At 41.2% G+C, this 14,899-nt stretch overlaps 1 long non-coding RNA gene across 1 annotated transcript in view; it reads left to right on the forward strand.

The window, feature by feature from the left end:
* The first annotated feature begins 1,099 nt into the window (after positions 1–1,099).
* The window catches only part of LOC129047859 (uncharacterized), a 32,779-nt gene continuing 18,979 nt past the window's right edge, over positions 1,100–14,899 (forward strand). The window contains exon 1 of the long non-coding RNA XR_008509701.2: positions 1,100–1,343. This is a non-coding gene — a long non-coding RNA (uncharacterized LOC129047859). The remainder of the gene's footprint in view (positions 1,344–14,899) is intronic.

Raw genomic sequence — 14,899 nt, forward strand, 5'->3', positions numbered from 1 at the left:
CATGTGGTTGGCCTGTGGTGGTGCTTGTCTGGACAAACCTGTGGATTGTCTCTCCAGGAGACAGTTGTACTCCCTGGGGTTGGACTCCCTCAAATGATTGCTCCAGGTGCTCAACACTCTGCTGATTCACTCCTCCCTCATTTTCCCAAAGTAAGAGTGCTGCCCTTGGAGCACTGTGTATTCCCTGTCCATTACACTGTACAGGTAACATTCAGGGCTTCCACCTGGCAGATGGAGACTCAGGCCCCAAACTGCTTCTTGCCAACCTGGTACTGGGCTATGCCCTCATGGTCATTGCATTTCTGGTACTCCATTGCCCTTTTTACTATTGGGTCTTTGTCAAAATCACTTATTCTGTCTAGACAGGTTTCCATCACTTTTTGAGAAAGGAGTTAGGATTTTGATAGATTTTTCCAAGAAGGCCCTAGAATCTCTAGGCAATATGTGTCACCCTCGCTAGAGCTCTGCATAGCAAGGGATATTGATTGGGACAGGCAGTCTTGGAAGGCACACAAGAAACAAGGGATCTGTTATACATTTTCTCCAGGGCTCTGGGTATCTGCTTGCCTTACATTTATGAAGCAAGCAACTTTTTTTCTGTAATAAAGAGAATCTTTTTTAAAGTGACAGTCTGTCTCCAGTCCTATTCAGAGAAGTGGTTGGTATAATTTTTTTTTAAAGTTTTTCACCTCATCAACTTCCCTAAAAGACACATCAAATTAATAGACTAGGAAAATAATCTCAAAGTTCCTCTCTTGCTTTATAGTCTTTATTCTATGATCTCTCATAGAGCTAGGGAGAGTTTTTTAACTATTTGGTAATCTTCATATGAAATACGCCACTAAAATAAATATAATACTCTTTAACATTTTTCTCTGAGTTTTTAGGCTACCTGGGATTTAAAAATTGCTAAAAACTCTAAGCCAGCCTCCAAGATGGGTCCTGACGAGCCCTTCTTCCTAGTATTCACACCCTCGTGTAGTCTCCTCCCATATTGTACCAGAGTTGGTCTGGGTGACCAATAACATACAGCAGAAGTGATTGGACTTGCAAGGACAGGTCATAAAGGGCTTTATGGATGCTATCTTTTTCTCTCTTGGACCACTCACTCGGGGGAAGCCAGCTGCCATGTCATGAAAACATTCAAGCAGCTCTCTGGAGAAGTCCACTTGGCAAGGAACAGAGGTCTCCTGCCAAAATCAGAAAGGAAATGAGACTCCCTGCAAACAGTCATGTGAATGAGCCCTCTTGGAAGTGGGTTGTCCGGCCCCAGTCAATCCTTCAGATGATGCAGATCCAGCTATAAAGACTCTGAGCCTCAACTATCAGCTAAGCCACTCCAGGTGCCTGACCCACAGGAACTGTGAGATGATAAATGTCTGATATTTCAAGCTGCTTAATTTTGGGGGTAATTTGTTATACAGCAATGGATAACTAATACAAGTCCTAAAACCAAATGAAAGAGCTGTGCAGGAATAAGATACACAAATTGGAGTTACATTCTCTACCAGGAATTGGTAAGGCTGGCTTAGTCTCTGCTCTGGTTCAGCTGGAGGATAATTGTCTAACTTCAGGAAAAGTTTGTCCTGTGATCGTGACAGTCCCTAGTGAGGTGTTTTTGTCTCATTTATCCTTGTATTGCTAGCTCCATCACATCACTTGACCTGAAAGAGGGCCTTGATGAATTCTGGTTGAATGATTGACTGAAGAAATAAGGAACACCTCTGTTTCTTCACTTAGAAAAAGGTGAAGGCTTATTATTGTTCCATAACCTTCTTCCAAATTTGATCAAATTAAGTTAGGGGATATATAATAAGAGGGGCTGGAGCATTTTGATCTAGCAAACAAGAATGCTTGGAGATGCCATCATCCTCATGGATGATTTATGGAATGGTGGACTATCAGGATCTCATTCCTCAGTAACAGGGAACACATTAAATATACTTTGGAAAAGTTAGCTAATGAAATATCATGTAGCCATTTGAAACAATGTTGCAGAACTATATTTTGTGACTTGAGATGTTTATAAGATTTTGATCAGAACACAGTCTGCCACTTTAAGTAGGATCTTACTAAATATTTGTTGAATACATAGATGAATGGAGGTTTAGAAGAGTATAAGCTATTTTTCATATAAAAATACTAATATATTCAAAGAGAAAACCACACTTGGTATAATATTTTTCATGTCAATACTCTGGTTGTGGAAGCTGTTGGGGTGGCAGTGGCATAAGGAGCTGAGTCCTTGAAATGGTATGTCTGGGTAAAAATTTATGGTAAGTAGTTTTTTCTAAATAACCTAGATTATTTTTATAAAGAACTGGATTATTTTTTGTTTGGCTGAACAATGAAATAATGGGCATAAGCAAACTTGAGGCTGAGTTGAATTGCTGTCCATAATAAAAGAGATGGCCTTGTATGGCAAAGGAGGAAATAGTTAAAATATATTTGAGCTACTTTTAATGTCCCCTTTGTGAGGGATTATACATAAGAAAAAATCCCAGTCTGAAGCGTCAAATCCTTGCATTACAGGCTGTCTGCAGTCATTAATTAATGGAGTAATGCCAGTTAAGATTCATCTCTCTGGGCCTCAGTTTCCTTATTTGTAGAATGGGAGCTTGCAAGTTTGGAGACTGAAGTGAATCTTGGTATTTGTGGAACAGACCAACAGAATGATTGATGAGCAAAAAATATACACTGGAAATAATTGTTAAAGTTGGTATTGTTTTCCATTTCAAATTTTAGAGTTTTAGGGACGGGATAGGGTAGATTATCTCTGCTAATTTTTGTATGTGTATGTGCAAAGATGATAAGCATTCACTTAGAGTCTCCAATTCAAGCAATTCTCCATTTTAGAAGGAGACTATAGAGTTGCTTGTATACTTTCTGAGCAAGAAGAAGAAATCTTTTTTATTTCTATCATCATTCTTAAGTGAGAAAAATGTCAGCATTTTTAGGATTGTCATAGCTTCCTGATATGTCATAGAAAAAGAGGGAAGATTACAAAGGAGCAACTTAGCACTTATCTTGCTGTCTCTTCCAAAGTAATGCTTCTCACATTAAAAAGAGGTAGTTTCAGAAGATATAAGTAAAATCTACTTTAAAAAATGTACATACTCCATCTAATAACACTTGCATTTTCTAGACAAACCTACAAGAAATATAGTCTCATTTTTTATATTATTTCTTGACCAATCACTTTATTACCCAGGCTGACCATTTCTTGATATGAATGTTTTGGTTGCTGGTAATTCCCAAATCAAATGGATCCATAAAAAGAATAATTTGAGATGATTAAAGATATTAAAAGAATTCAATGCTGACTTTTAAGATGATTTTAAAAGTTTCACAATTTTTTTTTAAATTACATCATCCTTGAACAGGGACTTTACCTGTTTTGCTCACTGTTAACCTGTTAACCCAACAAATACTTATGAATGAGCAAATGAATGAACGGCAAATTTGATAAGGACAATGCTAATTCAGATTTACAATGTTTTTTATATATATAAAATATATTAATACAATGTTTGTAATTACATATTATATACTTTATTTTTACACATATTATTTTGTATAGATATATTATGTAAATTACATATTGTATATATAATTTAACAATGAGCAAAACAGGTGTATAAATTATATATCGCGTTGAGCAAAAGAGGTGTATTAATTATATATACACAATATATAATGTATACACCTGTTTTGCTCACTGTTAAATATGCAATATATTTTATGTAAATTATATACACAGCATATAATTTGCATATGCAAATTTAACGAAGCTTTCCTAGTATGCTTGCTAAAAGCTCACTCACAGTGCCTTTTAGTGCGCATTCACGCGTTACATGCATTATCACACACCCCTTCAGCAATCCTTCATATGCTCCTGGCTTCATCTGCTTCCAATTCCAGATGTCTCTGAGATGACCAGCTTTGTGGGTTCCAAGCAACTTCACACACTCACTACCTGGAAGCCTCTTGGTCCCAGCCCCAGTGCTTCTCTGTTGACACTGAGGTGTGGACCCCTGCAGTACTGTGCTTGGCACCTAGGCACACATAACTGGAATAGTGGAGGAGTTACATGCCTGTCTTAATTTGCTCAAGCTGCTGTAACAAAATACCACAGACTGGGTGGCTTATAAACAACAGAAATTATTTTCTCACAGTTCTGGAGGCTGGGAAGTCCAAAATCAAGGTGCTGATAGGTCTGGTGTCTGGTAAGAACCTGCTTTCTGGTTCATAAATGGTACCTTCCAGCTATGTCTTCACATGGTGGAAGGGGAAAGACAGGTCTCTGACGCCTTTTTTATAAGACATACATCCGCTTATGAGCCCTCATAACCTAATCGCCTCCCAAAGTCTCCACCTCCTAAAAGCATTACATTAGGGATTAGGTTTTAACATATGAATCTGGGAGAAAACAAACATTCAGACCACAGCAACATTATGGGGCTAGGATGATCTGTGAGCGATGGAAAGTGGTGGATATTTCCCCTTCTTTCCCTCCAGTAAGGTGGATGCTGCTGAGATGTTTATTCCACCTCCTAGAGGATGCTCCAGTGAGGTTGCGCCCTCAGACATACTTAGAGGTGACCAGCCCAGCTCAATGTTGGCTCATACTGGCTCTGCCTCCTTCCCTGCTCCACTCCCCATGCCCCTCACCCTGGCTCCTGGGCATGGATTACCTAGTATATTATTGGCCCAAGCCTTTGCCTCAGGATCTACTTTCTGGAAAAGCCAGGCTGAGGTAATCCCTAATGTTTGATTTTGGGTGCAGTTTCTACATCCAGTTTTTCTTTTTCACTCCCATATGTCCACAACTTAACCACCACTCTATTCCTTCTTGAAAGGAAGCAACTGTTCTAGAAATAATGAAATAATCAACCTATGGCAGGGTAATTTTCTGGGATGTTAATTTGTGTGTGTGTGTTTTTCTCACCATCAACCCAAATCTGCACACACAATTTTCTACCAAAAGTAGAAGGTACTTTTCTCTCACTTATTTTCAAAAGTCAAAATGTTTTGAAGAGTTTCTAAGCACTCTTAGGGCAGTCAGAAAAGAAAGGAAGTCTTTGAGAATACTTGGCAGAAGAGAGGGCAAACTTTGCTGAGATACTAAAGAGAGAGGGCAGAGGTCAGGCTAAGAGACAACTGTGGGAGTGACATGAGAGGAGTGTGGGACTCATGCCCTCTTTGTGGCCAACCTCAGAGAAACTACGACGTGCTTTGGAAGGCTGGTCCCCAGGCACTGGGGTGCCAGCCTCAGTAAAGACTCCGAGACATCATGTATGCATGGCAACTGAGACCTAATTCTTCAAGGGAATAAACGCTGGTACAGTGGGCAGTCTTGTGGTACCTAGCATGGACCCATATCAGGAAGAATCTTTCTGATGTCTTAGCCTGAGGTAATACCCCAAGAACGTATCTCAATCCTGAGGTCAGTTCCAATATTGGCAGGACTAATTGCTTGCCACACTGTGTGGATTCAAGAAAACAAAGAAATGGATATTCATCACACATCCTGTTTTTGTGGACTGGGATTCACACCTGTAACAAGCCTTTTTTTTTTCTGTAGTTGATTAAATTTTTCTGTGGTCTAGCTGCCCCAGATCTATACAAAGGCACCCCCACGGTCTTGCTTAGATTTTTTTCTTCTCGCTTTCGCTAAGGAGGAGGGGGCATTTAGGGAGGTGTTATTCAGCTCATCACCACAGCCTCAAAGAACGCTACTTGAGCTGTTGAACTGTTTGTATTCTGATTGTAAGGATTAAAGGTCAGTAAAGGCATGAAAAGAATTAGCCAAAGCTAGTGACAACCTGGTGAGGCAATAGCATTGTTGGACTTAATGTTATGTTACTGCCACTGACTGCTGCAGGTGAGTCTACAGAAGCTATCCTGTTGAAGGTCATTCGGGTCAGAAGAACTGGCATTTGGATGATTTTGTTTATAATGAATTATTTCTCAGAAAATGGCTTTATGCCACTACTTGCTATTATTTTGATGAACAAAAGCCTGGAATGATAAAGGGCAGTATGTATGGTGTAGTGTGTGCACACGTGCATGCATTCTGGCTGGTCATAAACAAAAGCCAGTTATTTCTCAAGGGACATAGGGTATCCTAAGTGCACTGCTGAAAGAGGCTTATATTTCTAAAGATAGTGGGTCACATGATGAAATGATGAAACTGAATTTGCTGGCTTTTCAGGCTCTAGTTGTTTATCAGGAAACCTAGGAAAGTGCATTGCTACAGCTACTGTTAAAATTCCAAATGATAAAGGCAATTGGCAAAAGCAAGTTGAATACCCACTCCTTCTCCTTGGCAGGGGTAACCTTTCTTTGACAAAAATATTATTGCTCTTGAAACCTATGCTAGCATGGGTGGAAAGTCATTGCTGCCCATTGACTCTGGAGGGGAGGAATCTGAAGATGCTGATTAACTTTTAACATGCATCTATATTGCGCCAGGCACTATGTCAGGAATTTTGTATATGCTACATTACTTCATCTTTATTACAACTCAGAGAGAGAGGGCATATTCGTATCTCTTTGGGTAGATGAAGAAACAAAGACTACAAAGTTACCCAGCTGGTAAGTCAGTACTGTATAAGTCAGCTATTTCTACATAACCAGCAGCTACAAAATCACAGTGGCATAAACAATAAACATTTTATTTCTTAGTTCTCTGTGAGGGGTCTGGGGTGGCTTTGCTCCATGTATCTCATTCTGAATCCCAGGCTGGAGGTGTGTGCTACCAAAACTACTTATTCTCACGGGAATGGCAGAAATGCAAGCAGGTAAACCCAATCACACAAGCATGTTGCAAGCCTCTGCTTGCCTCATGGCCACTAAAATCTCATTGGACAAAGTAAGTCATGTGGCCGAGGCTGAGGGAACAGGGAAGTACATGCCTCCTATCACTGGGCCATGACAAAGGAATCGGTATATGATACTTCTATGGGAAAGAGAAGACTTGGAACCAGTAATTCAATTACCATTGTGAATACCAGAGATTGTATTCTAACATAGGTGTGTCTCAAATTCTCAAGCCCAAGTTCTTTTGGCCGTACCAAGTATGGTGAGGAGGCATTTCAGTCCAATGCAACTTCTCATGGTAAAGCAGGAGAATGACGTGTGAGGCTGTGGGAGGCATTGAAAGACTGTGTGTGCAGTGCCCCAGGGCTCAGTCTTAAAAACTCTCTCCTCCCCTCTCCTCCGTCTCCTCCCCTCCCCTCTCCTCTCCTCCTCTCCCCTCCCCTCTCTCTTCCTCTCACTTTCCTGGTGATTTCATCTAGTCCCATGGCTTTAAAAAGCCATCTGTGTGTGGATGGCTTTGTTTATATCTCCAGCCTGGACTGCTTCCCTGCACTTCACATATACTCAACATCTCCACTCAGATGTCCAATAGGCATCCCCAACTTAAGACGGCCAACCCTGAACTCCTAATCATCTTCCCCAAAATCTGCTTCCCTCACCAAGATGCTTTATCTCATCTCAATAAATGACAACTGTGTCCTTTCATTTGCTCAGACTGAAATCCTTGACTCCAGTCTTCTTCTCATAACCTATATCTGGCCCACCAGCAAATGCTGTCAGCCCTATCTTAATAATATTTCCAGAATCTAAACACTTCACATCATCTTCACCACTATTACTTTGGCCCAAGTTCCCATTATTTGGTGTCTGGAATATATTAATAGCCTCTTAACTAGACTTCCTGCATCTGTTTTTTCCTGTTTTCAATAGCAACAGCAAATACCTATTTTAATAGCAAATACCTATTTTCAGTAGCAATCAGAGTAGTCTTTGAAAATGTAAGTCAGATCTTGTTATTCTTCTATTCAAATTTTCCCTGGCCTCACAGCTCACTGACAGGATAGGACAAAGTTTTTATTATGGCCTAGAGGTTGCTACACACTTCTCTCTGGTCTCATCTCCCATTGGGCTCTCCCTCCTTCTCTCCTTTCCAGGCACATTGGCCTCCGGGCTATCTTCTAACATACAGGTTTGCTCCCATCCAAGGCCTTGATGAAAGTTCCTCTCAATGCTTAGAAAGCTCTTCCCTCAAATATCTAAGTGGCTTTGCTTAAATGTTCCTTCTTAGTGAGGCCTTCCCTATTTACTATCACAACACCCATCCTTCCCGAAATCCTGGCACTCCCTATTTCCTGTCTCTTCTTTACGGTTTTCTTAGCATTTATCACCCTCAACTGCATATTTTTTCTTTACAAATTGTCTGTCTTCTAGAATGAAAGCTCAATGAAGGCAGGGCCTTTTGCCCGTTTGATGTACTGCTGAATCCCTTATACTTAGAATAATGCCCAACACATAATAGGTGCTCTGCAAATACTCACTAAATGGATCCTTGATTGTGATGGTGGCAGAACTGATTATCACTCCACTAGTGGTTGAGCACTGGGGGTTGTTAATTAAATGGACTTCAAAGCAGGGAGATACTTCTAGAGTTTAGCAAATTGAGGCATGCATGCTGTGTGCTGTTGGTTAAAGGGAAATGCCATAGACACTGTAGTGCGTTGTTCAAATTCCCCTTCAGGATCAAGACACTCATTTCTCTAGCTGCCAGCAGGGTTGGATGCTAACTGCTGACAGCTGAGTCCTTTTCAAGGAATTTCCCTTGTTCAAGGGAGCTAAATTATCCAAGTTGACACCTTCTCCCTTGGGGCACCAGCATTTGATAATCAGCTGATCAGGGGTATAAGCGCCTGGCCTTTGTGCCACAATAGAGACAAGTCTGAAGGGTCACCTCAGCTTCAGAGCTCCTTATGGAGTCCACAGTGCAATTCTGCTTCTCCTTCTGCACTGTCCTACTTCAGTTACTGCCCAATAAACCTAATTCAAGGCTCTATCTCAGAGTACGGTTTCAGGAAACCCAACTCAAGACAGGCAGTGATTTCCTTATGTTTTCAGTTAGTCATTCAGGCAATGTTTATTAAATATTTACTATTTGCCTCGCATTGAGAAAGGATCTAGGGATGCAGTGGTGAATATGGTAGACCCTGGCCTGTATCTGCTTATTGTCTGGTAGTTGAATAACTTGGGAAAATGCAATTATAGGGCTACATGATAAGGATATGAAGGGGGTAGTCTTAGGATATACAGATATTACCCATTACTGCAAATGGTAAAGTCGGATTGAAGCAGAGAATGTACAAGCATGAGGAGGAGTATGATATGTGGCTAGAGAGATAGGTAGGAGTCTACTCAAAAATGAACTTGTGAGTCATAATTGGAGGACAAGGGGAAATCTCAAAAGTGATGAGACATTTCAAATAAGACATAATCATATTGCTTTTTTAGAAATTATCTTGGTGATAGTCACTGTACAGTCTAGATCAGTAAGATCTACTGATAACAAAATTCTTATGGGTTCTAGATTATGCCCCCACAAAGCCATCTGTCAGATTGTTCTTTGATTCTACAAACACTCCACTTTCCCTTTTAGTGCATTCTTTTTCTTTCAGTCTGGGACTTAGGTCCTTGTTGATCTGATTGTATTTTCCTTTAAGTTAGTATTATGGAGAAATCTGTCTGGAGCATGTGACGAGAGAGGGAGCTGGGGGTTGTGTCTTAGTGAGAGAGGTGAAAGTAAGCAGTAATTACACTGTGTGATTTGTGTCAGCTCATCTCCCAGAATTTCTGGGATCTTAATCCACATTTTATGGATCAGTCACTTAATACTGTTACTCTATTGTAGTAATTTGGGTGTGTGCTCTATTGCCTTTATTCAATTGTAGGTTATTTGAGGGCAAGACTTGTGTCCTATATGTCTCTTACTTCACTATGCACTGTGAGATATCAAGTCTTGAATTTTGGTTGATAGAATGAATGAGTGTATCCCGCTGGTGGCGATGGGAAGGAGACACTTGGAAAGTATTAATAGGAAGAGCAAAGAAGCAACAAACAATAGCCAATGGCACTCTTAACACTGGTTTTCTGTTTACAATTCATCCAGAAAGTCTGTGATAGGATATCGAATGGTACATATTAATTATAGCTTTCTTACTTCTGCTTTCTATCATGGGTGGGGATTTTTTAGATAGTTGAAGAGAAAGAAGTAATTTTTGGGAAATGGCAACAACAGCAGTAATGAGTGGAACTTTGGGGAGAAAAATAGCTGAAGAGGATCATTAGGATTTTTTTTTGTATCATAAAATGTAATATGCTTCTTTGGTGCCTCAGAGATTTTAGTAAATATTTAAATTACTTGTCAATGCTTATATGAATGCCAGTTTTTATTTTTTGTAGGATACTCACGCTGAGATGGCATTAAGAGGGCTCGGTTTTAGTTACATATAATACTAGGAAACTGAGATTTCTATGAGGCTGTTTAGAAAGTCCTCTTTAGTTGCAGTGAGCTGGGATTGTGCCATTACACTCCAGCCTGCTGACAAGAGCGAAATTACGTCTCAAAAAAAAAAAAAAAAAAAAAAAAAAGGCCTGGCATTGTGGCTCATGCCTGTAATCCCAGCACTTTGGGAGGCCGAGGCAGGCGGATCACCTGAGGTCAGGAGTTCAAGACCAGCCTGACCAACCTGGAAAACCTCCGTCTCTACTAAAAAATACAAAATTAGCCAGGCGTGGTGGCGCATGCCTGTAATCCCAGCTACTCAGGAGGCTGAGGCAGGAGAATCGCTTGAACCCAGGAGGCAGAGGTTGCAGTGAGCCAAGATCGCACCATTGCATTGCAGCCTGGACAACAAGAGTGAAACTCCATCTCAAAAAAAAAAGAAAAAAAAAAGTCCTTATTAACACAAAGAATGTCCACAGACTTGTCTTGGGGAATGGTCTGTCATAAGCACAAACTTCCTGAGTCTTGTAGATAACATCAATGACAACAGAGGGCACCAAAACTGGTCACTTGAATCCTCTGGGAGACGTGTCTGGTCAGATCACCAAAACATCCAGTGAGCCAGAACATTTCTCTCTCCCATAGGTACCCTTTGACCTCCTTCTCCTTCTCCCATCCTTTTATAGATTCAGCCCCACTCCAGGTTCTAGGAGAAACTACAATCTTGGGCTTCTACCCAATATGCTGGACCATTGAGTCATTTGGGCCACTTATTTGCCTCAGACCTTTCATCTTAATTCTTAAGATAAAATTTCTTTCTTGTCCCTAGATTCTCCCTATGCCCCGAGCTACACTTGGGAACTCTGCCTTGTTCTCTGTGCCTGAGATCCCACCTTGGCAACCTGTCAGGGCACTCTCCTTGTTTTTTTTGCCTAGCTTTTATCCACCTCTGGAGTTTTGTCTTGACCCTAGATTAATGCCTTGGTCCCTCAGTTCCAACCTGGCCAATATCCCTAATGCAGGTCCCTGATTCTGAAGAAAGCCTGCTCCAGGATTGTCCGCCACTGAAGTGGAGTGTACAAGGGCTTTGGAGGAAAGCAGTCTTGCATTTAAACCTAGGAACGACCGTTCACTACTTCTGTGACCTTGGGCAAGATTCTTAGCCTCTCACAACTACAGTCTCTTTATCAGAAAAAAATGGGACTATCAGTATCACATCTAAGAGTTGTGATGATAAAATTAAATAACTAGTAAAGCATTTAAGGGCTCAATAATGCCACCAGCACTGCTGCTGATTTCATTTTCAGCCCGCCTCTGTGAGCACAGTTCTATTCCCAATATTACTGATAATCACCTGGACCATCTGTTATAGGCCTTGGCCCTTCCCAGACCATCATGTTCCATTGTGGTTCTCGTGGTTATGCCTCAAACAGGTTAAAATATGACAAATAGAATGTACCTTCATGGAAATCCCAGCTTAGGTATTGAGCATTGTTTCACGAGAGAAAAAGGACAGATAACTATTTCCCCGCTATTTTTGATACTCTTTAGTCCCTTTGGTTTGTATTTGTGTTAGGTCCTTTCCCAAGTGGTGTCTCTAATTTACTTTTACAAGTAGTCAAATATGTAGTCAAATATTTACTGCATATCAACCAAGCCAGGCACAAAGGGGGTTACCAGGGCTTATATGATAAGTACTAACACTCAGCATCTATTATTCAGCAGCCATTGTCTCCTTCACATCCTGTATATAATCAAATTCTCACAAAGTCCAGTGAGACAAATATTATCCCCATTTTATTGATGAGTAAATTACAAGTTTCATCAGAAACAGAATATAAGATTTTAGTACATATAAGTTAGCTGGGACATCTAACCAAAGAGGTACAACAGTAACTAAGTCTTGCCCTGCTAATTAATTGGCTCAATCTTGTTTTGTCAAAACATATTTGCAGAAGAAAATATCTAAGCAGGATCAGAGATGGTGTTTCCTAAGCCCTTCAAGTTATGGATACAGAAACCACACCAAGAGAGGTTATATGACCAGTTGATTGACATAGTAATAGGGAAGGAAGATTGAAACTTGGGCATCCTGTTCTTAGATTGAGATTTAGAAAGAGAATAGAGAAGGCCTATAATGTGAAAACACGAAGTTAAAGTAAAATTCTTTTCCAGAATTATATATTCATAGTTTTTCCATTCTGTCCCTGGGTCTGCTTTTCTTTGCATCCATTTCTATTTTTACTCCTGACCAAGTGCTATTAGGCCTCTCCTGCTGTGTGAGGGGCTGGGCAGAATGAGAGAAAGACATGTGGCCTGTTAGGAGTCCACGTTGCTGCTCTTTGCCCTCAGAAAACTATTTGGGGCTTTTCCCCATTGCTGCTGTTACTACTAAAGCTTTGCTAGCAAGTTTCTGTCATTTTGGAGTTTCTGTTTTCAGATCTCACTATGAGAATCATAGTCTGGCTCTCAGAAGGCAGGGAGGATGGGGGTGGGGGGCAAGAACAGAGAGTGCAATGGAAGCAACAGTCTGCAAGCTCACTGGGGCCCAACGCACGCTGGCTCACTTAGCTGACCACGATCCTTTCCACCCAGCCACCAGCTGGCCAGCACAGAAGACCGATGGGGACTGCCCAGCAACCACAAAGTTCCCAAAGTTCACCCTCGGCCTCCTGCCCTCCCGTTATCACAACAGGAAAGAGCCTTGACAAGTTGCCAGAAATTATTTCTCACCCATAGGCTCACTTTCCCAGGTATTTACATCTTTTAAGACTTTCATTCTTGCTTGTGGAAAGGGCGATTTTGTTTAAGGTGGCTAGATGCTAGTCATTAGCTGGGGCCATGGCTTTGGTGTTAAGGAGTCTCAGAAAGGAAGCTCTGGAAGTTGTTAGACCTGGAGAGAGACTAGATTTTGTATATTTGGAGAGTTAGCTCTTCCTCGCAGTTTCCCTTCTGTTAGGGGCTGCATTACGTTCTTGTACCCATTCATATGTTGCAGTCCTAACCTCCAGTACCTTATAGAAGGTGAGCATATTTGGAGATGAGGTTTCAAAGAGATGATTAAGTTAAAATGAGGGCTTTGAGGTGGGCCCTAATTGTATATGACTGGTATCCATACAAGATGAGGAAATTTCGACCTAGAGAGAGACACACACACCAGACATGTGTGTGCATAGCAGAAGACCATGTGAGGACACAGTGAGAAGACAGTCATCTGCAAGCCAAGGACAGACACCTCAGAGAAAACCAAACCTGCTGACATCTTGTTCTCAGACATTTCGCCTCCAGAATTGTGAGAAAATAAGTTTCTGTTGTTTAAGCCACCTCATCTGTGGTGTTTTGTTGTGGAAGCCCTGGAAACTAACACACCTTCCCTTCTGCTGCCAGAGTCTCAGAAACCAAGATATTGGATCCATCCTCATGTATTGTCTCGCCTGTTGGATTTCCCATTCCTTCATGGAAAAATTCTGATTGTCTAAACTTTTTGCAGTTCCTGTAGGTCCTTGCTGCACCCGAGACAGCAGAGGAAGAAGCTAAGAGAAGGCAATATCTTTTTTTTTTTTTTTTTTTTGAGGCAGGGTCTTGCTTTGTTCCCCAGGCTGGAGGGCAGTGGTGCAATCTCCACTCACTGCAACCTCCACCTCCAGGGTTCAAGCAATTCTCCCACCTCAGTGTTCCAAGTAGCTGGGACTATACAGGCACACACCACCACACCCGGCTAATTTTTGTATTTTTTGATAGAGATGGGGTTTTACCATGTTGGCCAGGCTGGTCTGGAGCTCCTGACCTCAAGGGATCCACCCCTGCCAGCCTTCCAAAGTGCTGGGATTACAGGCATGAGCCACCACACCTGGCCAAGAAAGCAGTATCTGAAAGGTCTCCTGGAGGTAGCGGGGAATGCAGTAACACAGCACTCTCAGGATTGGTTAGCTTCTGAAGAGAATATCCCGGGCCATGATGTTTTCAAGCATCAATATCCCTAAGTTGGTGTGTGTGAGGGAAGGACATGGATTATCCTGGAATGATACATAGTGTAGAAGAACAGAGAACTCTGATGCTAATTATAGAATAAAAAAGTGAGACGAGAGAAAAACCCCAAACTTGGGTTGACTGTGTATAAGAAATACTAATTACAGTCATTTCTGTGAACTGCTTACCATTGATAGCTAATTATCATGCAGCATAATAACAATTATGTATATCATTAAATATGTATCAGATTAGTTTTATTTGATTACAATAATAAACTCCAGAAACATACAATGTCAGGCCTAGAAGAGGACCTTGGGGATCAACGTCTAGGTCTTTCCCTTCATGTTTGCAGACGCTGAGGCTAGTCTGTGGCAGATGTTTTTGGCAATGCTGGGATGAGAACATGTTTGTGGCATTCCAAGTACACTACCCATGGGAAACCAGCATGAGGTTAGAGCCAGAAATCAACAAGAATTGCATCCTTCCTGACTGTTCTATTGAAGTGGTACCTAGACCTGTCGCAGTTCCTAGCAGTGATTGAACTTATCCCGTGTATTTGTTTGTCCTGTTTGCAGGCTGTAGTATTAGAGTAGTTGCTCAATAAATAGTTCT

The sequence above is a fragment of the Pongo abelii genome, chromosome 13, assembly GCF_028885655.2.
Source record: "Pongo abelii isolate AG06213 chromosome 13, NHGRI_mPonAbe1-v2.0_pri, whole genome shotgun sequence".
Taxonomy (NCBI): Eukaryota; Metazoa; Chordata; class Mammalia; order Primates; family Hominidae; genus Pongo; species Pongo abelii.